Here is a 24,660-nt window from a genome sequence, read left to right on the forward strand (position 1 = left end):
AAAGGATTGTAGACAAACATAAATGTCAACAGATGGATATTTTTGCACAAGAACATCTACCTCACATATAAACTGAAAACTGCATATAATGGATGACTCTCCAAAGTAATATTTTCTGTATACCTTTGTTTTAATAAAAATTTTATGTATTTTTATGTTCACATGATACTAGTATCCTTACACTCTATTAAATACCAAAAATAAAAAAGTCATAAATAATAAATATATATGAAAATAACAAAAATTTTCTATTTGTACACTAAAAATATAAAATTGCTCCTCATACACTTTACATGAACCTGATAGGGGTGTGGAATTCAAAACAATCTTTTCCTGTAATCAGTTTTAAAATCATTCTTTAAATTGCTTCACGTAAATTTTAAGCTAAAATTAAGTTGAAAATTGTAGGAATATACAAAGTTACCAAAGAAACTCAAAATTTTAAAAGATCTTTAGCAAGAAAGACTTTTATTTCTCTAGAAAACCAGAAAATATTTTCCCAAGAAAAAATAATACTTATGTTATTACCACTAATTCTCATAGTAGGAAAGAGATAAAAGTGGGTTAGTGCCCAGTCCTGCCAAAATTATTTACCTTAGAATTATGTCTGGAGGAGTAGTTTTAGCTTTAAGATGATTCTTATAATTTAAAGCTCACTAAATATGGGAAAGTACCAAATTTGACACTTAAAAGGCAAAGAATTACATTAGATACAACCCACCTAAAAACTCTCCATGAATTCTTAGTTTCTTTTTCATGTGTCTGGGCCGCTTCCTCCTCTTCTTTTTTCTCCTCTTTCTCCTCCTCCTTTTTTCTTAACAGTCATCTAAAGCATTTAAGCAATCAAATTTCCCATAGCTACAGTCTATCACCCACTCCTTCTGGGCTCTTCCAGTCAGCAATCACACTAATCTGCCCTGGCATTGTTAGGAAATTACACATTCTTAAAGTTTTTCCTTCATACTCCCCTGTACCACCTGCCCTGGTGTCTTCTACTAGCAAGCATAGATCTTTCTAGGTAGCAAAATTAACCAGTGTTACAATGATCTCTGCTAGTTGTGACCATCAACTACCAGTTTGTTGGCATGTTAAGGTTTCTTCAAATGTCTCTTAGATCAGACTTCATGGACTTTTGAAAGTTATAATCTGACACTGTTCATCATTTTGGAAGGTATTGATAGTGAAGCCCTTTATTAGAAATATGCAAATAACAGTGAGTATGGATGAAAGGCTTGTTTTGGTACCTGCAAAATGTTTCATATCAATTATCTCACTCATCTCAAAACAATATTGAAGAAAGCACTTCTAAGGATTTTTTTTTTCTCCTCAAAAACTGGTAGACTTGTATTAATGAAGCAAATCTGTGTAACTCCAAAATTTTTCTTTCTTAGTTGCCTTACATGCAGGCATAGCACATTGACGGCCAGAGGCTCAGTCTTCCTGCCTTGGAAATGAGCATTAGGCAGTCATTACACCTTCTGATTATGGTTTTAACTGGAATATTTTTATGAAATGTCATATTCCTCTTCATATGTTCTCTCTAAAGTAGGGACATACCTTCTTGTTCTCCAAAAAATATCTCAGTACCATGGATTTCCAGGGTAGATTTATAAGTATAACATAGTAGATAGATACCTAGATAAATACTGATATGTACATACATTTCCAAATAGAAAAACTTATAAATATGTGGAAATTAAATAAAATACAAAATATAAAAAATCAAAAGGGAAATTAGAAATACTTTGAGATTAATGAAAACAAATAAAATACATATAAAAATATGGAATATTGCTAAACCACTAGCTAGAAGGAAATTTATAACTGTAAACACATTAATAAAGAAGAAGGAGTTGGGTTTAAGATGGAGGCATAGCAAGAGCTTAAATTACATCCTCCCATGGGCACAAAAATTCTACAATTACAGGGGAAGCAGGGAGCATGCATTCGGTGCGCCTCTGCTGGCTGGGCTCCTTCTAGGGCCTGTGCAGCCCTGTGTGCCTAGAAAGGGAAATGGAGGAAGAACCAGAGCTCAAGGGGCACCCCTAACCCGACTGATGGAGCCAGGAACCCCCTTCTTCTCCGGGCCCTAGTGATTTCAAGCTCCCCAGTGGCCTGTGGCTCACAAGTGGAATGGTCGCTGAGGCCCAGGACATTGGGTTTCTGTGTACCCAGTAAAGGGAACTGAGGAGCCTTGAGTGTCGCTACTCCCATGGACTCCAGGTGCGGAAAACCCCACTTAGTAAGGAGCAGCTGTGTTCCCTTTAAGCAGATAGATACCAGTGGTCACCAATGTAGGGCCCTTATTCTACACTGTTCCATACAAAAGTACAGTACCAATATGTCTGTGTCAGCTGAGGGTGCTATAAGCACCTCACAAATTTCAGCTTCAGAACAAGAGACCCTAGTGAAACCAAAGTCATTGCTTTTGAAGTTGCTAAAATCTGCACACAAAAAGACACTTTTATTACAAAAGGTTATATTTTATTTTGGCCAGTATATTATGACTAAACAATTATATGTTGAGAAACTATAGCATATTGTGTATTGTTCCAATTATCTTCTAAGGGATTTGCTTAGAGTGCCAAGCTTCTCTGTAAAAGAATACAGGAAAATATATATAACAATCCACAGAAACTTTGTAGTAGTCAATCAGCATAAACCATCAGATTCAGGCACATTTCAAATCTGTGAGTAAAAATAAGTGTCACCTAGAAGGTGGGAGTGATCAAAAGGGCCCTGGTCAAGAGTTGTAAAAAGAGAAACTTTCATCTTCAGATTTGCTTCCTAAACCATCTACCTCATGTAAAAGGAGAGTAATTAGTTGGACAGAGGAACATTTAGGTGCATTACCTGGTGAATGACAGAGGGAAAAGCACCACAAATCTGAATTTATTTCTTTCCTTTGATGAAAATCTTTCTCTGTGTGTAATAAGGGAGATAATTTTGTGAAAGAAACAGTAGCAGTGAATCAACAGAGACTCACTCCATCAAATCCAGATCTTGATGCTGGTGAACATTCATGTGATTGGTTGGATCAGGATTCAGTTTCAGATCAATCCAGTGTAGATTTTGAAGTTGTGTCTCTCAATTCAGAAGATGATAGCCTTAGTGAGGAAGGACAAGAACTCTCAGGGAGGAGGATGAGGTATGTTGAGTAACTGTGTATCAGGCAGGAAAGAGTAATACAGATTCACTTAAGAAGATCCTGAAATTTCCTCAGTAGACTACTGAAGTGCACTTCATGCAATGAAATGAATCCTTTTCTACTTCATTGCAACAGATGTTGGGCTTCTCATGAGAACTGGCTTCCTGAAGGTAAAGTGAAAGATAAAGGTAAAATGCCTGAGAAAGACAAACTAGAAAACTAAATTCAAGTAAAATAGGGCTTTGATGTCCCTGATTGTTAAGGAAAAAAAAAAATACAGTGAATAGTAACACAGAGAGCCATGTGTTGAGGAAAATGATGATAAAATCATACAAGCTTCCCAATCCCAAAAAAGTGAGGACCATTCTCAGTCATCAATGTCTAACAACATTTATAGCAGCCAAGAAAACATCAGAGAGTTTGAAGGGAAGAAACACAAGACAAAGATAAAAATCATAGAATCTAGTTTTTCCCTTAATGCCATTGAACCTTGTGTGATTTACCAATGACAGCCTAAATATGGTTGTATTGTTCATGGCAAAACAGGACATTTTATGGCAGACTTTATGTGTGCAAAGAAGCTAAAGAGAAGGATAAGTCCTGTTCAGTGTGTAGACAACCAATTCAAATAATTGTGCTAACTTACTTCTCTTAACGGACATACTTATAAAAGTAAAATTCTGTATTTCCAACTGCATAGCTCTAAAAATTTAGACAAGATGATTTTTTTTTACACTTATCAAAGCAAGAATGTATCTCAGTACACGTAGATTTCTACTCTGTAGTATAATTTACCTACTTTGGGAGGGGGAATAGTAAATACTTCCCTTTAGAAAAATTTCACTTCTGTTAATATTTTATATTTTGTTTTTAATATTATTTAAATTGGATATATAGCTCATCCTTAACTCCTAATCCTCATATTTTAAATGATTTTGACTTCCTTAAAATTCAGAGAAGTATCTGATTTTGAAAAATCTAAGTAAGACACTTAAAGTAAGTTATGTACATCCAGGGTACGGTGTGCAGTGATTATGCTACTTACAAAACATTCAAATCTGCAAATAGTTTCATTTGCCTAGTCATTTAATTGTCTATTTTTTTTTAGTTTTAATATACACATTTATTGATTTATAAATAAAAAATGTTAAATGCTTGATTTTTAAAAATCTGTAATTATATGTGGAAAAATTACTCTAAAAATGACTGATATTGGGGAACCTTGGTAGCTCAGTGGGTTAAAGCCTCTGCCTTTGGCTCGGGGCATGATCACAGGCTCCTGGGATCAAACCCCATATGGGGCTCTCTGCTCAGCAGGGAGCCTCATCCTCCCCACCCCACCCCCCGCCGCCTGCCTCTCTGCCTACTTGTCATCTCTGTCTGTCAAATAAATAAAATCAATAAAAATAAAAATAAAAATGACCTGATACATAGTCCTGGGTTCTGGGATCAAGTCCTGCATCAGACTCCTTGCTCAGCAGAGAATCTGTTTCTCCCTTTCCTTCTGCTGCTGCTCTTTCTCACTCTCCATCAAATAAATAAAATCTTAAAAAAATAAAAAATAAAAATTACCTGATAATTGAATGAACAGTTTCCACAACAAAGAAGTAAATGACAACATCAAGAGAGAGAAAGGAAGAGACATAGACTTGTCAAGGGAAAAAAAACAAACAAACAAAAAAAAAACCACAAAAACAAAACACCACATTCATGGTGAGTCCCAATCAGGAGGGATATAAAAGGTATTGAACCTCTCACTGAGGAATGAGAGATTCCAACTCCATATTACCGATGCCAGCTCTTAGATCCTTCACAGGAGTGAAATCCCAAATCATTAGGTTTTAAAAATCAGTGGAGTGATACTTGAGTGGCTCAGACAGTTGAGCATCCAACTTCTGATTTTGGCTCAGGTCATGATCTCAGGGTCATGGGATCGAGCCCCCTGTCTGGCTCCACACTTAGCAGTGAGTCTGTTTGAGATTCTCTCTCTCTCTCTCTCTCTTTCTCTCAAATAAATAAATAAATCTTTTTAAAAAATCAACAGAGATTATGTTCAAAAAAGCTCTAGAGAATGGAAAATTCACTCTTAAAGGATTTCTGTGCAGATTACTCAATTTGGAAGCCAACACACACACACACACACACACACACACCCCAATTTGAAAAGTGCATAGACCACATGTAGAAGAGACCCATTTACTAAATTTAAAGCATCTACCAGGAAGGCAGAAGCAGCAGGGACCCTCCCCAGGAACTTCTCCGTCTGGTGGGAGCCATTTTTGAGATCTTAAACTATCTTACTAATATTCACGCTAATGGGCACTATTTTGGAGTTATCCCTCCAATTTGCTAGTACCAGTGGGTGTGCCCTGCTGAGAGATCAAACCTTCAATATGCCATGATGGCCATGGACCACCCTACAGGTGAACTGGGGGAAATCATAATACAAGAAAATCTCATAGCTAACATTATACTCAGTGGGGGAAATTTGAAAGCTTTTTCTCTAAAATCTGTAATAAGAAAAGGATGCCCACTCTCCCCACTTTTATTCAGCATAATATTGAAAATCCTAGCTACAGCAATTAGGCAAGGGAAAAACAAAAACCAAAACAAAGGTATCCAAGTCAGAAAGGATGAAGTAAACTGTTACTATGTGCAAATGACATAATATTATATTTAAAAAATTCTAAAGAATGAACCAGAAAAACTGCTACAACTAAGAAATTAAATTCTACAACAGAGAAAATAAGAAAATAATCCATTTACAATTGCATTAAAAAGAGTAAAATACCTAGAAATAAATTTAACCAAAGAAGTGAAAGACCTGTATAATAAAAAACTATAAGATACTGATGAAAGAAATTGATTAAGTTACAAATAAGTGGAAAGATATTTCATGCTCATGGATTGGAAGAACTAAGATTGTTCAAGTGTCCATATACCCAAAGAAATGTACAGAATCAATGTCAGGCTTAACAAAATTCCAATGGCATACTTCACAGAACTAGAACAAATAATTCTAAAACTTGTATGGAACCACAAGAGATTCCAAATAGATCAAAGCAATCTTAAAAAAGAAGAATGAAACTGGAGACATCACAGTCCTTGAATTCAAACTATACTACAAAGCTATATTAATCAAAACTCTATGGTATTGGTACCAAAACAGACACACAGATTGTTGGGCTGCCCGCCGAGGGGAGGAGGCGCCCGGGCCAGCCGGAGGCCTCTCCTTGGGGCTGAGCGGGATGGCGAGTGTCGTGAACCCGGAACGCACCCACAGAAGACACCGGGCTCGGGAGGTCTGTCGAAGCAGGATCTCACTTTATTGAGCAGGGCAGCGGCTTATATGGGGTGAGGGAAGGGAAGTGAGGTCAGCAAAGTGGGGACCAATGGGGATGTGCCGTGTCCGCGGGAGTTGGGAGAGACACGCCCTGCAGGGGGTGGAGACTCGCGGGAAACGAAACTGATGGGAAACCGAAACCGCCACTTTGGCACCTTTGTGGTCGGCCATGTGGGTTCCCGATCCGGAAGAGAAGGCCACCCGGCACCATCTTAGCCTCTTGGGGCCCAACAACAGATCAAAGGAACAGAATAGAGAGTCCAGAGGTAAACTCCCACATATATAGATATCAAGAGCCAAGAACATACAAAGAGCCAAGAACATACAAAGCAGAAATGACAGTTCTTCAATAAATGCTACTAGGAAAATTGGATAGCCATTTGCAAAAGAATGAAACTAGGTCACTGTTCCATCAAACACACACCAAAAAACAAACAAACACAAACATCAAACAAAACTAAATTGACTAAAAACTTGAATGCAAAATCCAAAATCATAAAATTCCTAGAATAAAACATATGTAGTAATCTCCTTGACTTTAGTCTTAGCAACATCTTTGTGTGTTGACTCCAATGGCAAAGGAAACAAAAGCAAAAAATAAACAAATGGAACTATACCAAACTGAAAGACTCCTGCATAACAAAGGAAACAATCATTAAAATAAAAAAGCAACTCACTAAGTAGGAGAAGATGTTTGCAAACCATATATTCAATAAAGTATTAATATTCAAAATACATCAAGAACTCAAACAACTCAACAACCAAAATTAAACAACCCAATTAAAAAATGAGCAAATAATCTGAATAGACAAATCTGCCAAAAGAAACATACAGATGGTCAACAGGCAAAGAAAAAAAATGATCTATAATACTAATAGTGAGATGAAAATTAATTATCATCTCATACCTGTTAGAATGGTTATTGTCAAAAGATAAGAAATAACATGTACTAGAGAAGATACAGAGAAAAAGGAATCTCTGTACACTGTTGGTGAGATTGTAAATTGGTGCTGTTACTGTGGAAAACTGTATGGAAACCTCCAAAAACATTAAGAATAAGACTACTACATGAGCCAACTCTTCCCTTTCTGGGTAATTATCTGAAGAATATGAAAAATACTGGGACTTCCTGGGGAGATGACAGAGTAGGAGGATGCTAAGTTTACCTTGTCCCAAGGATACAATGAGATATCACCTATATCAATATAAATAACCTAGAAAACTACCCAAAGACTGGCAGACCAGCCTCTCCACAGCTAAATGTAGAGAAGTGGCCAAAATCAAAGAAGATAAGAATGGTATAGACATGGTGAGGAACCAAATGGATCCACAGAACTGTTCCAGGAAGGGAGGGACATGGAGGTATGGAGAGGGGCATCAAAATTGGTAAAGAGCAGTTAAAATTTCACTATTTTCATATGATGTACTATATAGAGAAAATTCTACAGTCTCCGCAAAAAACTGCTAGAACAGATAAAGGAATTCAATAAATTTGAAGAATACAAAAGCAGTATACAGAAATTTGTTGCATTTCTATACACTAATAACAAAATAACAGAAAGAGATGTTAAGAAAACAATCCTATTTACAACTGCACCAAAAATTATAAAATACCTAGGAATAAACTTAACCAAGGAGGTGAGAGATCTGTACCCTGAAAACTATAATACACTGATGAAAACATTTGAAGATAATGCAAACAAATGGAAAGATATTGCATGTTCACGGACTGGAAGAACATATATTAAAATGTCCATACTACTCAAAGCAATCTACAGATCAAATGCATTTTTTATCAAAATGCAAACTGCATTTTCACAGAACTAGAACAAATAACCTTCAACTTTGTTTGGAACTACAGAAGATCCCTACTAGCCAAAGCAATCTTGAAAAAGGAGAACAAAACTGGAGGTATCACAATCCCATATATCAAGATATAGTGCAATGCTATAGTAATCAAAACAGTATGGTATTGGAACAAAAATAAACACATAGACCAGTGGAAGAGAATAGAGAGCCCAGAAATAAATCCACAATTATATAGTCAACTATAATCTTCAACAAAGGAAACAAGAACATCTAGTGGGAAAAGACAGTCTTATGAAAAAATGTTGTTGGGAAAATTGGATAGCAACATGCCAAAAAAAAAAAAAAATCTAGATCGCATTCTCACATCAGAAACACAAGTAAATTAAAAATAGATTAAAGACCTGAATACAAGTTCTGAAGCCACAAAAATCCTAGACTAGAGCACAGGGAGTAATTTCTCTGAAATCAGCTGTAGCAATATTTTTCTAGATATGTCTCTTGAAACAAGTGAGACAAAAGCAAAAATAAACTATTGAGACTATAGCAAAATGAAACATTTCTGCAGAACAAAAGAAACAACATAACTAAAAGACAACCTACTGAATGGGAGAAAATACTTGCAAATGGTCTATCCAATAAAGTATTAGTATCCAAAATACATAAGGAACCTACACAACTCAAGCCCAAATCATCATCATCATCCTCAACATGCGATTAAAAATGAGCAGAAGATAGTAACAGACATTTTTTTCTAAGACATACAGATGTCCAACAGACATATGAAAAGATGCCCAATATCACTCATCATCAGGTAAATGCAAATCAAAACCACAATGAAATATCATCTCACATCTGTCAAGATGGCTACAATCAACAACCTAAGAAACTATAAGCATTGGTGAGGATGTGGAGGAAAACGACCTTCCATGAACTGTTGGTAGAAATGCAAGCTGGTTCAGCTGCTGTGGAAAACAGTTTTGAGGTTTCTCAAAAATCTAGAAATAGAATTGCAGTATGATCCAGTAATTGTACTACTGGATATTAATACAAAGAGTATGAAAATGCTAATTTGAAAATATTTATATATCCCATGTTTATTTTAGCATTATTTATAATAGCTCAGTTATAGAAATAGTCCAAGTATCTGTCAACCCATTAATAGATGATTTGATAAAGAATATATGATACATATATATCTTTATATATATTTCTATATAAATAAATAGATAGATAGATATAGATCTATCTGGCTGATCAATATTCCATTATATTATATATCTTCCCATTTGCAACCTGGAGGGATCTAGAGAGTATAATGCTAAGTGAAATAAGTCAGAGAAAGACAAACACCATGATTTCCCTCTTATGTGGAATTTAAGAAACGAAATGAACAAAAAAAAAAAAGAGAGAGAGAGAGAGATAGAAACTACAACAACAAAAAAACCCACATAGTTTTAGCTATAGAGAAAAAATTTATGGTTATCAGAGAGGAGGTGGGTGAGTGGATGGGTGATAGGTGAAGGAGATTAAGAGTACACTTATCATGACGAGCACTGAGTAGTATACATAATTGTTGAATCACTATATTGTGTATACTTGAAACTAATATAACACTGCATATTAATCATACTGGAATTAAATTTTTAAAAATGTAAAGAAGATGAAAATACTAATTTGAAAAGATATATGTACCACTATGTTTGTTGCAGCATTATTTATAATAGTCAAGATGCGGAAGCAACTAAAAACTTTCTCAATGGATAAATGGAAAAATAAGTTGTGCTATATTTATACAATGTGGTACTACTCAGCGATAAAGAATGAAATGTTGCTTTTGACAACATGAATGGACCCGTGTGTGTCAAATGAAATAACTCAAGCAGTGAAAGACAAATACCATGTATTTTCACTTACATGTGGAATCTTAGAAAAGATGAACAAGCAAAAGTAAATAAAAATCAAATTTATGAACACAGAGAACAGACCAGTGGTTTCCAGATGGGAATGAGTGAAGTGGGTGAAGGAGACCAACCATATGGTGATGAACCATATGGTGATTACTAGACTTGTAGTAGTTTCACTTTGGAGTGTATACAGATGAGAATTATAAAGCTGTACACCTGAAACTTACGTAACAAAAGAAAAAAAGGCAGAAGAAGAAGAAATTTCTAAAATTATCATCTTAATATTTCGCCTAAGACACTGGAAAAAGAAAAGCAAATTAAAAATAATACAAATACAAAGGAGGGGATGTTAAAGATCAGAGAGGTGTTCAATATAAATAGAGAACTGAAAAACAATAAGAAAATCATCTAAGACAAATTATGATATTTTTAAAAGATCAACTTATTTGAAAAATCTGGCTTGATTTGCCAATGATGATGATGATGATGATGATGGGAAAAAGCCAGGTTATTTAAATCATGAACAGAAAGGGAATGTTATTACAGATATTACAGAAATAGGAAAGAATTATAAGTGAATAATATGAACAACCATAGGAGTAAAAATTATATAGCTTAGATGAATTCTACAAATTCCCTTAAACCCATAAACAACTAAAACTGACTCAAGAAGAAAAAGAAAATCTGACTAGACCTTGTATAACTAGTAAAGAGACTGAATTAGTAATTTAAATACTCCCCAAATTAACAACACAGCTCAGATATACTCCCTGATGAATTCTAACTAACATTTAAGAAGAATTAATATTTGTTCTCTACAAACACAAAGTTTTCCAAAACTTAGAAGAGAAAAAAAAGTTTCCAACTCAATCTATAAGATCAATACTTGACAAAATTCAACATCTTTTTATGATTAAAAAATAGAACACCTCATTAAAAAAAAAAAAAGTTTCCTCAGTCTTATATAGCGAAGCATGGAAAAACTACAGCTAACATAGGTAATGGTCAATGACTAAATGTTTTCTCCTTAACATGAGGAACAAAAGAATGATGTGCACTTTTAACATTTCTCATAGCATTTTTTTTTAATATTTCACTTATTTATTTGACAGAGAGAAAGAGGTCACAAGTAGGCAGAGAGGCAGGCAGAGGGAGAGGGAGAAGCAGAGCAGAGAGCCCAATGCAGGGCTCAATCCCAGGACCCTGAGATCATGACATGACCTGAAGGCAGAGTCTTAACCCACTGAGTCATCCAGGCACCCTTCTCATAGCAATTGTACTAGAATATCTAGCTAGGGAAGTTGCTCTATAAAAATAAATAAAAACATTTAAATGGGAAAGGAATAAGTATAATAACCTCTATTTTCAGATATCCTTAGTATATAGAAAATCCTAATGAATTCACAAAAATATTTTAGAATAAATGAATTCAAACTGTTTGGAGAACATTAATATAAAAAATTAATTGTATTTCTATACATTATTGAGGGACAATTAAAAAATGAAGTTTGATTCTATCTATAATATCATCAAAAATTAAAATGCTTGGAAATAAATAAAATAAATGTAAAACCTATATTCTAAAACTATAGAATACTATTGAAAGAATTTATTAAATGGAAAATATCACACATTAATAGATCAGACAATACTCACCAAATTGATCTACAGATTCGATGCATTCCCTTTCAAAATTCTAACTCTATTCTTCGCAGATGTTGGCAAAATGATTCTAAAATCCATAGGGTACTATTAGGGACCCAGAACAGCCAAGTATTAAAAAAATAAGAACAAACTTTATAGACACACACATCTTAATTTCAAAATTTTATTAACAATGTACTGTAATCAAGAGAGTGTGATGTTGGTATGAGAATAGAAATATAGTTAAATGGAATGGGGTTGATATTTCAGAAATATACATGTATGTTTATGGACAATTGAATTTTGATAAACATGCCAGAATAATGCAATGGGGAAAGAAACCCTAGATACATTGGATGTCAATAAAATTAAACACCTTTGTTTATCAAAGACCACCATCAGAAAAGTGAAAGAACAACCTACAGAATAGAAGAAAAATATTTGGAAATCGTACATCTTCTGAGAGGCTTATATCTAGAATATATGAAGAATGGGCGCCTGGGTGGCTCAGTGGGTTAAGCTGCTGCCTTCGGCTCAGGTCATGATCTCAGGGTCCTGGGATCGAGTCCCGCATCAGGCTCTCTGCTTGGCAGGGAGCCTGCTTCCCTCTCTCTCTCTCTGCCTGCCTCTCCATCTACTTGTGATTTCTCTCTGTCAAATAAATAAATAAAGTCTTTAAAAAAATTAAAAAAAAAATAGAATATATGAAGAATTATTACAACTCAATAATAGAAAGATAAACCAATTAAATTCAAAATTTAAAACTGAACTGAAATTTAAAACTGAAAACAGTTTTCCAAACAAGATATAAAAGTGGTCAATAAGCACATGGAAACATGCTTCAGATTATTAACCATTAGGAAAACAATAATCAAAATCACAATGAGATGCTAGTTTACATCCACTAAGATGGCTGTAATGATAATTATAAAAAAAAAGACAGTGAATACAAAATTTTGTTGAGGATGTGGAAAAATGGTAACCCCTATACCTTACTCACTGAAATATAAAATGACCTTGTCATTTTGGAAAGCAGTCTAGAGGTTTCTCAAAATATTAAACATAGAGTAACTAGGAATTGCATTGCTAGATATATACTCAAGAGAGAGGAAAGCATACAGCCATGTTAAAAAAAAATAACATATTCATATAGTGGAGTATTATGCAATAGTAAAAACAGAATAAAGCACTGATACTTGTGATGACATGAATAAGTCTTGAAAACGTGCTACGCGAAAGAAGCCTATCACATAAGACCACATATTGTGATTCTTCTTTTTTGAAATGTTCAGAACATCAAATCTATAGAATTGGAAAGTGGGCTAATGCTTGCTCAGGGCTGGAGGATTGGGGGTAAATTTAGAGTACCTGATAATGAATATGAAGTTTTGTTTTAGGGTGAAGAAAATGTTCAAAAATGATTGTGCTGGTGGTGACGGTAGTCTGAAAATACACTAAAAACCATTAAGTGGGTATTTACATGGCAGAATTGAATCTCAATAAAGAGGTCATATACATTTTAATTTTTTTATAACGATGTACAAAAGGTGTCAGTTACATCTCTCTTTCTCTCTCTCTTTTCCTTTGGGATATCTTGTACAGTCTGAAAGCTGACTAATTTTTCAAACTGTAATGTACATTTTTGATACCTATCTATGTTCTTTAGCAGTTTTTTCCCCTCAAGTTTGACTTTCTTTAATTATGTTGATTTTTTTATTTTTGTATTTATTTTTCAATTAGCATCCACAGTGTATTTTATTGAAATTGTGTCTCCTCAGCGCTCTGTTTTGTTTTATTTTGTTTTGTTTTTACTTCAAATCCCTCATTTCCTTTGTTTCTCAGGTTAACTTTTTCTCTTTATTTTTGGTTTGTTTTGGAAAAAGGCAGGATATCCTGCCTTTAGTCTTCCATGACACTATTTTCTTCAAATATCAGGCAACCAATAGGAAGTCTCTTCCTTTGAAGGTCTTACTTTCACTAGGATGCTTTTGGGATAATCATGTGTGTATCTTTCTTGTTGGAGCTTCTATAAGTGCTAAAAGGAGCAATATTTTATTTTGGATTTTCATTATCTTTTCCAGTTTGCTGCAAAGAGATTACTGCTCAATTTCAGTTTCTTCAGAAGGACTATTTATTTGTTTGTTTGTTTGTTTGTTTGTTTTGGTGGAGTCCTTGGTGAAAAATTCAATGATGATTTGAATATAGCCATGGGATAAGGATAGTAGATGACTTCCATAAACGTCAGTCTTCAGTTAAAACTCAACCTTAGTTTTATTTAGTATTTCCAGCCACAATTGACAAATCTACTCTGAGAACACAGATTCTCTCTTTGGTCCTGAAGGATAGATTGTATTCCTTTTCCCATAAATCCTCTGTACACATGCACTAAGAATATGTTTTGTTTCATGGATTGGTATTTTTGCGTCATCTTAATGTCTTTAAAAATATATTCCAATCTTTCCTCCATTGAAATCTCTCATTGTATTTTTTTTGTTGTTGTTAATGAGTTCAAACAGTACTGGGTTTTTAATAACGAATTTGGAATGTCAGAAAATTATGGGCAAATCGTGTGTGTCCTCTCCACAATATTAACTCACAGTTTTCTTTATTTTTTCATTAAAGGAGAGGTTAATTGTTATGATGGTATAGTAAAATATCTTAAAATGGTTTATGAGACAGAATTCTTGTGTTATTCTGGTCCAAAATAGGAATTGTCTTTGTATAAAGCTCTTTAAGGGTTCCCAGATCTAATTCCAGGGTGGGGGGATTCCCCAACACCCCCCCCCCCCCGACAACATCAAGTAATTTTTAGACACAAATTCAAATCAAATTTGACACTATCTACCTAGAGATAGGATCATATTCCACAGGTTAAACATGCAGTCTTACAAGACTGGCCCTCCATCCCTTACTTCAGAGACCAATTGCAACTCAGGTTGTTACCTCTGCTTTTAACAAATTGATTACAGATTTAGGGTTCCAAAGACCTCCCCCTTTAGTTTGATTAATTTTCTAGAGTAGTTCACAGAACTCAGAGAAACACTTACACTTACCAGTTTATTTAAAAATATGATAAAACATATGAATCAAAAGCCAGATAAAGAAATACACAGGCCAAAATCCTGCACAAAGCAGTTTTGTCCTCATGGAGCTGGGGGCTTTTCTTGGTAACACATGGAACCACTCTGGTTCCCTAAGCATTGAAACTCTGATAAATGGATCAAAAATCTCTCCTCTTGGGTTTCTTGGAGGCTTTGTTACATAGTCAAAATTGACCAAGTCATTAGCCATTGGCTGCTTCAACCTCCAGCCCTTCTCTCCCGTCTGGAGGTGGGGGGTGGGACACTGAAAGTTCTTACCCTCTTATCATATGGTTAGTCCTCCTGGCAAGCAGTTCTCACCTTTAGGTGGAGAGAAAGTCATTTTCTTTAGTAATAAGGTATCCATTTCACTTTTTTTTGTTGTTGTTGTTCTGAAGCAATTTTAGGAACTGTGATGAAGACCAAATATATTTGAGAAATACTATTTCTGATAAATCATTATATTGCAAAAGTTCATTATTACACATATCACAATTAAATTATGGTAAAGAATTGTATATATCAAGACTGCTCTATATATAGTAATCAATTGATATGACTGAGTCAGAATTTTAGAAACAACTATTAAGAAAAATTTGCTATGATTTGGTCTTAATCAGCTCTTTAAAACTGATAACTGAGCAAAAGAATTATCACACTCAGGTTAATGTTTAATGTTATAATTACAACTGCCTATTAGAAAATATATCAAAGGAGATGAACCAAGTCTTTTTTCCCACATTTTTTCCCCTATGGAATTCCCAAAGAAAATGAAAACCTCAGAAACAGTACAATTAAGGTACTACCAATCATGGGCTAAAAGAGAGCCAGGTGTTTGTTTTATGTATGCTAGCATCATAAGTGTGCTAAATAAATACTAAATAAGAAATATTTTTACTGAATAACAAAATCAGCAAATAGACCAGATTTTCTCCTGAGAAGTGTTTGAAAACAGTCTGTCCAATGGCCTGTAGGCCACCTGGGACTTGGTTGTCAATACATAAGATCTTTTAAGGAGTCTCTAGCAAATTTTATAATAAATAAGAAATGAACAGGAAAGATAGACTATCATTCATTTTAAAATTATCACATAGCCATTTCACAAAAAATAAGATATTCATACTACTGTATCCTGCCTGGCCTTATCTTCAAAACTATATTACTAATTATTGAAATGATTAATTTGACCCCTTAGTCAATAATATAAATATCATAATAAAAAACTGCTAAGTGTATAGAGGTGAGAATTACATTTTGGTTAGCAATCTGAAAAATTGTAATATATTTTATATTCTGTAATCTCCAAGGAAACAATACATTAGAATTATTTTTTTAAATAAGAAAATCTGAAGGTATAGGAAGATAATGGTGTACTTAAGGTTTTTTCTTTGTTTTTTGTTTGTTCTCATTTTAAAACTATGCACCAATTTAACATTATTGAACTGAGATTCTCCAATATTATTTGATCATGGAATTTCTTATAGAAATAAGCCAATAAAATATAATCTGGAAATGAAATCCCACATATTATACCATGACCAACATAAAAGCATAGGCTTCCCCTTTTAATGTAATGCATTTGATATTGTAGTAAAATACACAAAAAATGTTCCATTAGTAACATTTGGCACATTCACAATTTTCAACCATAAGTATTATCTAGTTCCAGAACACTTTCATTAATCCAGAAGAAACCCTGTCTCGATTAAGCATTCAGCTATTCCTCCGCCACCAAGCCCTAGAAACTACTAATATGTGTTCTGTGTCTGTGGAGTTCCCTACACTGGATATTTCACATAAATGGAATCATGTAACATGTGTTTTTTGCTCTTCTGTTTTTAAATATATTATTGCATTTCATAGTTGTTGATTTATTTAAAATAAATATTACATTAATTAGTTCAAGTCCTCTGAGAGGCAAAAACCAAGATAAACCAAGATGAGATTAGATGTGAAACCACTCTACTAGAGGAAACTCCTCTGAGGACCAGGAGGAAGGGCAGGAGACAAGGAAAGCCATCAAAATGAGATACAATTTTGAGCCTCCTGAAAGAGAGAGGGAACAAAAGAGAGTTACATAGGCACAGCCCAGCTACAGTGAAAATAATAGAAAATTTTGTGTAGGCTACTGGGGATTCCTGAAACCAAAGAGAAGTCCTGCCTCTGGCAGGATTGGGCTACCTTAATACTTCTTCTTCTTCTTTTTTTTTTAATGGTAACTTTAATGAAAAAGAATCACTAAGGGATATAGTTAATAATATTTCATGAAAATTGAAAGAACATTCTGGTTATATTATTTCCTTGTAATTAACCTAATATTTAAATAAGACTGACCTACAAACAGTGCTCTGGACCACAAAAAAGCAGTCTACTACAGAAAATTCCTCTTCAAAGCTAACTTTCAACAGTACAGAATAACATCTCTTTCATTCATATTAACTGAAACTAACAGGTTAAACAATACACTTTCCATATCAGATGACACTGTTAATTGCCTTTATTAATATATGAGAAATTTAAAAATAGGAGTAAGTTGGATATTTCAATCAAACACAGTCAATATCTATATAAATAAAAGAGTAAGGCTATATTTAATGTAATGGCACTTACTGAAGGTATCACATTTTCTTCAGAAATGAGAAACTGGTGCCTGGGTGGCTCAATTGGTTAAGCATCTGCCTTCAGCTCAGGTTGTGATCCCAGGCTCTTGGGATTGAGTCCTGCATCAGGTTCCCTGCTCAGAGGGGAGCCTGCTTCTCCCTCTACCTGCGTCTGTCTCTTTCTCTCTCTCCGTATCTCATGAATAAATACATAAAATCATAAAAAAGAGAAATGAGAAAGCTGTGGCTGTGTTCATTAAAATCTGTTTTTCAACATTTTATTGTCTAAAATATTCAACAGATGTATTTTTACTTTGTGTCTAAAATTATCACAATCTTTTAAAAATACAAATAGTCATTTGTATAATATGGATTTTGAGTTGTCATTCCATGATGAAAAATATACCACCTGAACACATGCTACCAACTGGCTTTCTGTAGCTTTTTGAGAGGGCATTTGATTACATTAAGTACATTAAAGCTTTTTGTTGTTGGTAGTGTTTGTTCTGAAGATGCCATCTTAGACTAGTGCCCATTCTATCACATTTAATATTTTCTAAGATTCACATTTATTCACACTTATTTATGTGAAATGAGAATGTATTTTATTAGATGATATTTTATATTTGATAAAATAAAATTATATCCTTGTGAAGAAAAACAGCATAGAGGTTTGCTTAGATCAAAAAACACTTTACTCCTCACATAAGGATTTTATTTTCTAAGATCCTACTAAAGAAATAGTGGAAGAGATGCTTTCTCAGGTGAAATTAGCATCATGCCTTAAGGTATCAGATAAAGGCTATTTTACTTTAGATTTCACCATATTTTTCTTGGTTGGGAGGTAAGGGCCAAGTTTCTAAAGATAACTGTCCTAAAAACACTTTCAGTTCTTTACCTGAAAATATATAAAGATTTAAATACTTTAAAAGTATATATTTTTCAAAAAGGCAAAAGCAATTTTAACTCTATTTTTTTTCCTTTTAACAAAAAGTAACCATGTAGAGTGAACTTTGTCATTTCTTGTAACATTTCTGGGTCATCATAAAATAATATTATTTTAAAAATTCATCTTTTATAAAATTCTACATTATACATAATAAAATCATTTTGTATTGGGACTAATTTATGAAGTCATTTTGACTGATGTATCTCAATGTGACTGTTGGATATATCTAGTAAGTGGCATAAATCAGGGGAAAAGTGAGTGGGTTTGACATATATATCAAATCTTTGTAATGGGAAGTGGAAAAGAGTGCTATCTGCTTTAAGAGAAGCTTCTCTATGAAATGTGTCCTTACCTAACTCCAATCATCTAACTTCAACTCTGTTCTAGGGATTTTTTTTTAAGAAATCACTGAAGTTTTGCGGCGCCTGGGTGGCTCAGTGGGTTAAGGCCTCTGCCTTTGGCTCAGGTCATGATCTCAGGGTCCTGGGATCGAGCCCCACATCAGGCTCTCTGCTTGGCAGGGAGCCTTCTTCCCTCTCTCTCTCTGTCTGCCTGCTTGTGATCTCTCTCTCTCTGTGTGTCAAATAAATAAAAATCTTAAAAAAAAAAAGAAAGAAAGAAAGAAAGAAATCACTGAAGTTTTGAAGTTGTGAAATCTCCTATTTTGATGGCTTGTTGTTTTATGTGACTGATGACAAGCTCTGGAGGTGATATAGTAAATCAGTGACAGAGCAAATAAGGATCAAGGATTCTTCATTCTATTTATCTAAGAGGCAGCAAGGTGGAACTTAGAAATATGTAAAAATTAAAATTAAAAAAATATTATTTTCTAGATTATCATATTATCTATATTTTATGGGATAATATGGGCTATCTTGAGAAGCATGTTCCATACATTTATTTGCCTCATATTCTTATATTGAAGTATTATTGACATGCAACATTGTGTTGGTTCCAGGTGTCCAATAAAATGATTCAATATTTGTATGTATTGCAAAATGATGACCACAATGAGTCCAGTTAAATTCACCTTACAAAGTTACATAATTTTTTTCCCTTAGTATAGAAACTTTTAAGATATATTCTCTTAGTAACTTCCCAATATGCAATATTGCATTATTAACTACAATCATTCTGTACATAATATTCCCATGACTTATTTTATAAATGGAAGCATGTGCCTTTTGACTACCTTCTCCCATTTCACCCACCCACCCCAAAACCCCTGCCTGGGAAACACCAATGTGTTCTCTGTATCTAGGAGCTTGTTTGTTCTGTTTTGGTTTGTTTTTGTTTTTGTTTTGTTTTGTTTTGTTTTGGTTTGGTTTGGTTTGGCTTTTGTTGCTGTTTTTGTTTTTCCTTCCTTCCTTCCTTCCTCCCTCCCTTCCTCTTTCTCTCTCTTCCTTCCTTTCTTTCTTTTCCTTCTTCTCCCTCCTTCCCTCCCCTCCTTCTCTCCTCCCTTCTTTCCTGTCTTTCTTCCAACCTCCTACTCTTATTTTTTTATTCTTTTCTTTCCTTCAGATTTTACATATCAGTGAGATTATATGATACTTGTCTTTCTTTGACTTATTTTATTTAGCAAATACCCTAGAGTTTCACTCATGTTATTGCAAAAGGTAAAATTTTATTCTTTTTTATAGGTGAATAATGTTTTGTTGTGAAAGTATGCCACACTTTCTTTATTCATTCATCCATCAATGGGAACTTCACAGAAAGACTGAGCTCCTGGGTCTGTTGCTTCTTGCTCTGCCCTGGAGGTGATAGTTTTTTAAAAACTCTTTCTCTGCTGGTTATAATCCTGTGGGACATGTGAGCCTAAGTCCTGTTGGCTATCAGGCAATGTAGGGGTATCCCCTGACCACAGCCTCAAAAATCAGAGCACTGGAGAAAGGTATAAGCTCCTTTTGGGGAGGATACTGGGTACCTGGAAAGAGGCAGAGTGGAGAGCAAAAATATTATGTCTACTGGCCTCCATTCCCTAAGGGCACCTCTATAACTCTGAAAAATGTCCTAAGCTGGTAACTACCTCCTAGGCTGAAACTCCTGGACAAGCAAATAGTCCTCATTCTCAGAAAAGCTCATGGTTTGTTTTAGTCTTCTATCTGTGCCATGTCTTGGGAGTTGTATTCTGCTAAGAATTGTCTCTTTGATTATTACAATCCCATGAGACCCAGGAATCAAGAGCCAGGTGATCAAAGGACATCCCCTGGGTAGCAGTTCCAAAAACCGTGTCCCCAGATATAAAACCTGGACCACCAGATATGTACAGAGACGCCTTCTGTAATTATAAGAAACTCCTCAATTATAAAAATGAAAGCTTTTTTTTTTAATTACAGTAAAGGAATTAAAGATTTATATTCTCCTTCTAAAATGTAGATCCTGTGGGTCATTTTCTATATTAATTTGTAAGTATTCATGATTATACTACTGCAGCTTTAAATATTTTGTTTAAAAAAAAATTTAAATTTAATTAAATAACATATTACCTATATTTATTCAATGCTTAAATAATTTCCAGTATTCTCCTTAAAAAGATGAGGGGGAGATATTTTATATCATAATATGCTCAAATTGTTTAGAATAATAAAAATATGCAAAAAAATTTCCTTTTCTTTTTTGTATTTGAAAAATGATGAGTGGCCTATATGTTATTATAGACATTGAGATAATTTTTCATAAACCAAAATTTATTCTGAAGCATAAATTTTGATATTCCTATTTGTGAGTGAAGGGATTTATCATAAAACATCTACACATTTAATTATAAAAAGCAGAAAATATAACCCAAATCCAAATGCATTCATTAAAATATATAAAATAAGTTAGCAGTTTGTAATTTCCAACAAAATTATTTAGGAAAAAGAAAATTATCAAACAAAATATAAATAGGAACTATTTCTCAACTATTCCAGTAAGGTGTTCATGCACACACACACAAAGGACACGTGATTTTTAATCAGAAGTGATAAGTAAAAGTTGGCATTGCCAGGAGCAAAATCATTTGAAAGTTGTGGTCATACTGGGTAAAAGAAAGCAGCCAACTTTAAACATGAAGCTGTTAGCATAACCTTATCTTCCACTAGGGCTTCAACTCTATTATTTTTAACTGAATTTCTATTATAAAATAAATCAGTAATTTATATGTTCAAATAGTGATTTGGAATAAAATATAAATTTAAGGGTTCAAAAGCCAAAAATCTCTAAAATACTACCAATATATAGGAAAATTTACTTTAGTATGAACATTTACAAAGAGACATAACTAGACCAAGTGGAAGCTCAAGGGGCAGAGATATGTAGATAGAGATGGGTAGATAGAGAAGAGAAAGGCAGGAAGAAAGAGTTTTTGATGAACCCTAATTGCAATTTGAACACTGGGTTTGAAAAAGTGAATTGTGATAGTAATGAAATTATTTAAAATCATCTGCTTCTCCCACCACAATCCTCCTGCTCCAGGTTGCCAGTTATAAAGCTAAGATGAGGCAAAAATAGAGAAAGGACAATAAATATGTATTTGGTAAGCTGGTTAGAGACAGTTGTTTGAAAACACAACTTCATACATATTTTGACATTTTACTGGTGTAGAATGATGACACTTTTATTGACATGTGAGATGGAAAACAACAAGACAAAAACCAATAAACTACAAAGACAAAACTGAGGAAAACAAGACTTATTTGGGGATATAAAAGTCATTTTCAGTGATGCACAACTGCTAAAATTATCAGCTGCTCATCAAATGTCATAACTGTGCTATAGGGAAGTGCTTTTAACCTAGAATTATATTTATAATTATAAATTCCATAGCCTCAGAATCAAACATTAATCTATATAGATTATAGCATATAGTTTACAGTTTATAGGTGATGATCATTCAGTATGTATTCATTAGAAACTCCTACTTATTTTTTTTTATTTTTATTTTTTTTTTTGCTTTTACTGCTATTGCCATGAAGGTTCATGTTTACAGACTGGAAGGTCTCAGAGACTAAAGTTAATACTGTTTAAATTTTCATACAATGTTGTTTAGCATAGTATTATAGATAATTAGTCCTGTCAATGCTTTAACACCCCAAGAAATCATTACATTACAGATAAACCCTAATAGGCTGTAATACAGATAAGCTGTCAAAATTAAGTTTTAGAAACTCCTGAGGAAGTATATTTATGTACAAACAGAAAATAATAACAATTTAACTTAAAAAATGGAAGTTGGGAAAGAGGTAGGTGAGGTATATAATGTTAGTTGATTCCCACCTTCTGTAGAGAGAGTCAATAGGTAATGTCTATGGATGATACATTGAAAAGTGGGTGATATTATTGTAATTTAGAAGTCTGGATATAACTTTCAAAGATGTCTCACTAGAAACAATTGAAAATAGTTTTCTACATATTGAATCTGAGAATGTGGGGAAGTGAATATGAGGACTGTCACAGTTTACTAAAAACATTTTAATATTTTTAATTTTAGCAACTGCATACATCTTTTTGTGGAAAAATGTAATCTAAAAAATAAAGAGGCAAACCAGCAAACAAACCAAAACACAGAAGACATTGCTGAGGACTCAAGATGGCGGAAGAGTAGCAGGCAGAGATGACATTAGGTAGCAAGATATCAGCTAGATAGTTTATTAAATCATTCTGAACACCTACAAATCCAACAGGGGATTGAAGAGAAGTAGAATAGCAATTCTGGAAACAGAAATTTGACCACTTTCTGAAAGGTAAGACCTGCAGAGAAGTGAATCCAGAGGCTAAGCAGAGGTGGAGCCCTCACGGGGACAGCGTGGTCTCAGGTTCTATGGGGTCACTGAAGGATCAGGGGTATCTGAATATTGCAGAGCTCAAAGGTATTAGTGCAGGGAAGCTGGCTATAAAGATGGAGCCGAAGAGTGAGGTCTCAACTTAGGGTTACCTTAAACTGTGATCTGTGGAACCATCAGGCCACTGTTATTTTAACAGGGACCCCACAAGTGGCAGATCTGGGAAGACCTCCCTGGAAGAGTGGCAGTGATCTGCTGCATTTGGAGATTCTGGGTAGGGCTGTGTGCCAGAGGCAGAGATGCTCAGTCACAGGCCAGGTGAGCTTGGCACGCAGCCAGAGGCCAGGGGGACAGGAGTGAATGAGTGCTTTTCTAGGAAGGTGCACTGAGGAGTGGGGCCCTGAGCTCTCTGCTCCTCTTGCTAGAGATTGAGAGGCTGCCATTTTCATTCCTGTCCTCCAGAATTCTACTGAAAGCTATCAGGGAACAAAAGCTCCCGAGAGGGAATGGGAGCAGATTACTTAGCCTGGTCCCTGGCAAAGGTAGTGCAATTCCACCTGGACAAAGACACTTGAGAATCACAACAACAGGCCCCCACCCCAGATGATTAGCAAGAAACCCAGCCAACACCAAGCTTACTTATCAAAGAGAAAAGCGGAATTTCAGAGAAGGAGAAAGCAAAGCATGGAATTCATGGCCTTCTCCCTGTGATTCTTTAGCCTTGCAAAATTAATTTTTAAATATTTTTTCTTCCTCTAATTTTTTTAACTTGTACTCTTTCCTCTTTTAATGTTTTTTTAACTAGTTTATCTTAATAATACCTTTCATTAAAAAACAAACAAAAAACTTTTTGAATCTTCATTATTATAGTCATATTTTATTCTTTATTGTATCTAACTTTATCTTTTTGCATATACATATGGTCTTTTCTTCTAAAAAATTTTGAGATACAATTTCTTCTAATAGATCAAAATATACCCTAAATCTAGTACAGGGCTTTGTTCTAGTCTCCAGTCTGAGCCAGTGTTCTCCACTTTCTTTTTCTTTCTTTTCCCAACTAATTTATCTTATCAAGTCTTTTTTTTAGATTTTTTAAATTTATCTTTACAGTCATATTCCATCCCTTCAGCATGTTTACCCTTATTTTTGTAAATATGTATATACATTTTTATTTCCTTAAAATATTAGTAGGTAGTTTCTTCTAAGAGACCCAAGTACTCCCAAAATTAAGTGGGTGGCTCTGTTCTATTCACCAGTCTAATATCTATATTTTCTTCCTTAAAAAAAAAAAAATTGAACTTCTTTTTACCCTGTCTATTCCCCCCAGGATTTGTAGTCTCTTCTGATTTGGTTAACACACATTTTTCTGAGGTCTTTGCCACCATTTTAGTATTTTATTCTCTCCTCCATATATTCTTAT

General features: G+C 34.2%; 1 pseudogene; it reads left to right on the top strand.

Annotated features, from left to right (window-relative positions):
• The first annotated feature begins 2,212 nt into the window (after positions 1–2,212).
• LOC116591845 lies at positions 2,213–3,803 on the top strand (annotated as a pseudogene).
• The last annotated feature ends 20,857 nt before the right edge of the window (positions 3,804–24,660 follow it).

Source organism: Mustela erminea, chromosome 1, assembly GCF_009829155.1.
Source record: "Mustela erminea isolate mMusErm1 chromosome 1, mMusErm1.Pri, whole genome shotgun sequence".
Classification (NCBI taxonomy): Eukaryota; Metazoa; Chordata; class Mammalia; order Carnivora; family Mustelidae; genus Mustela; species Mustela erminea.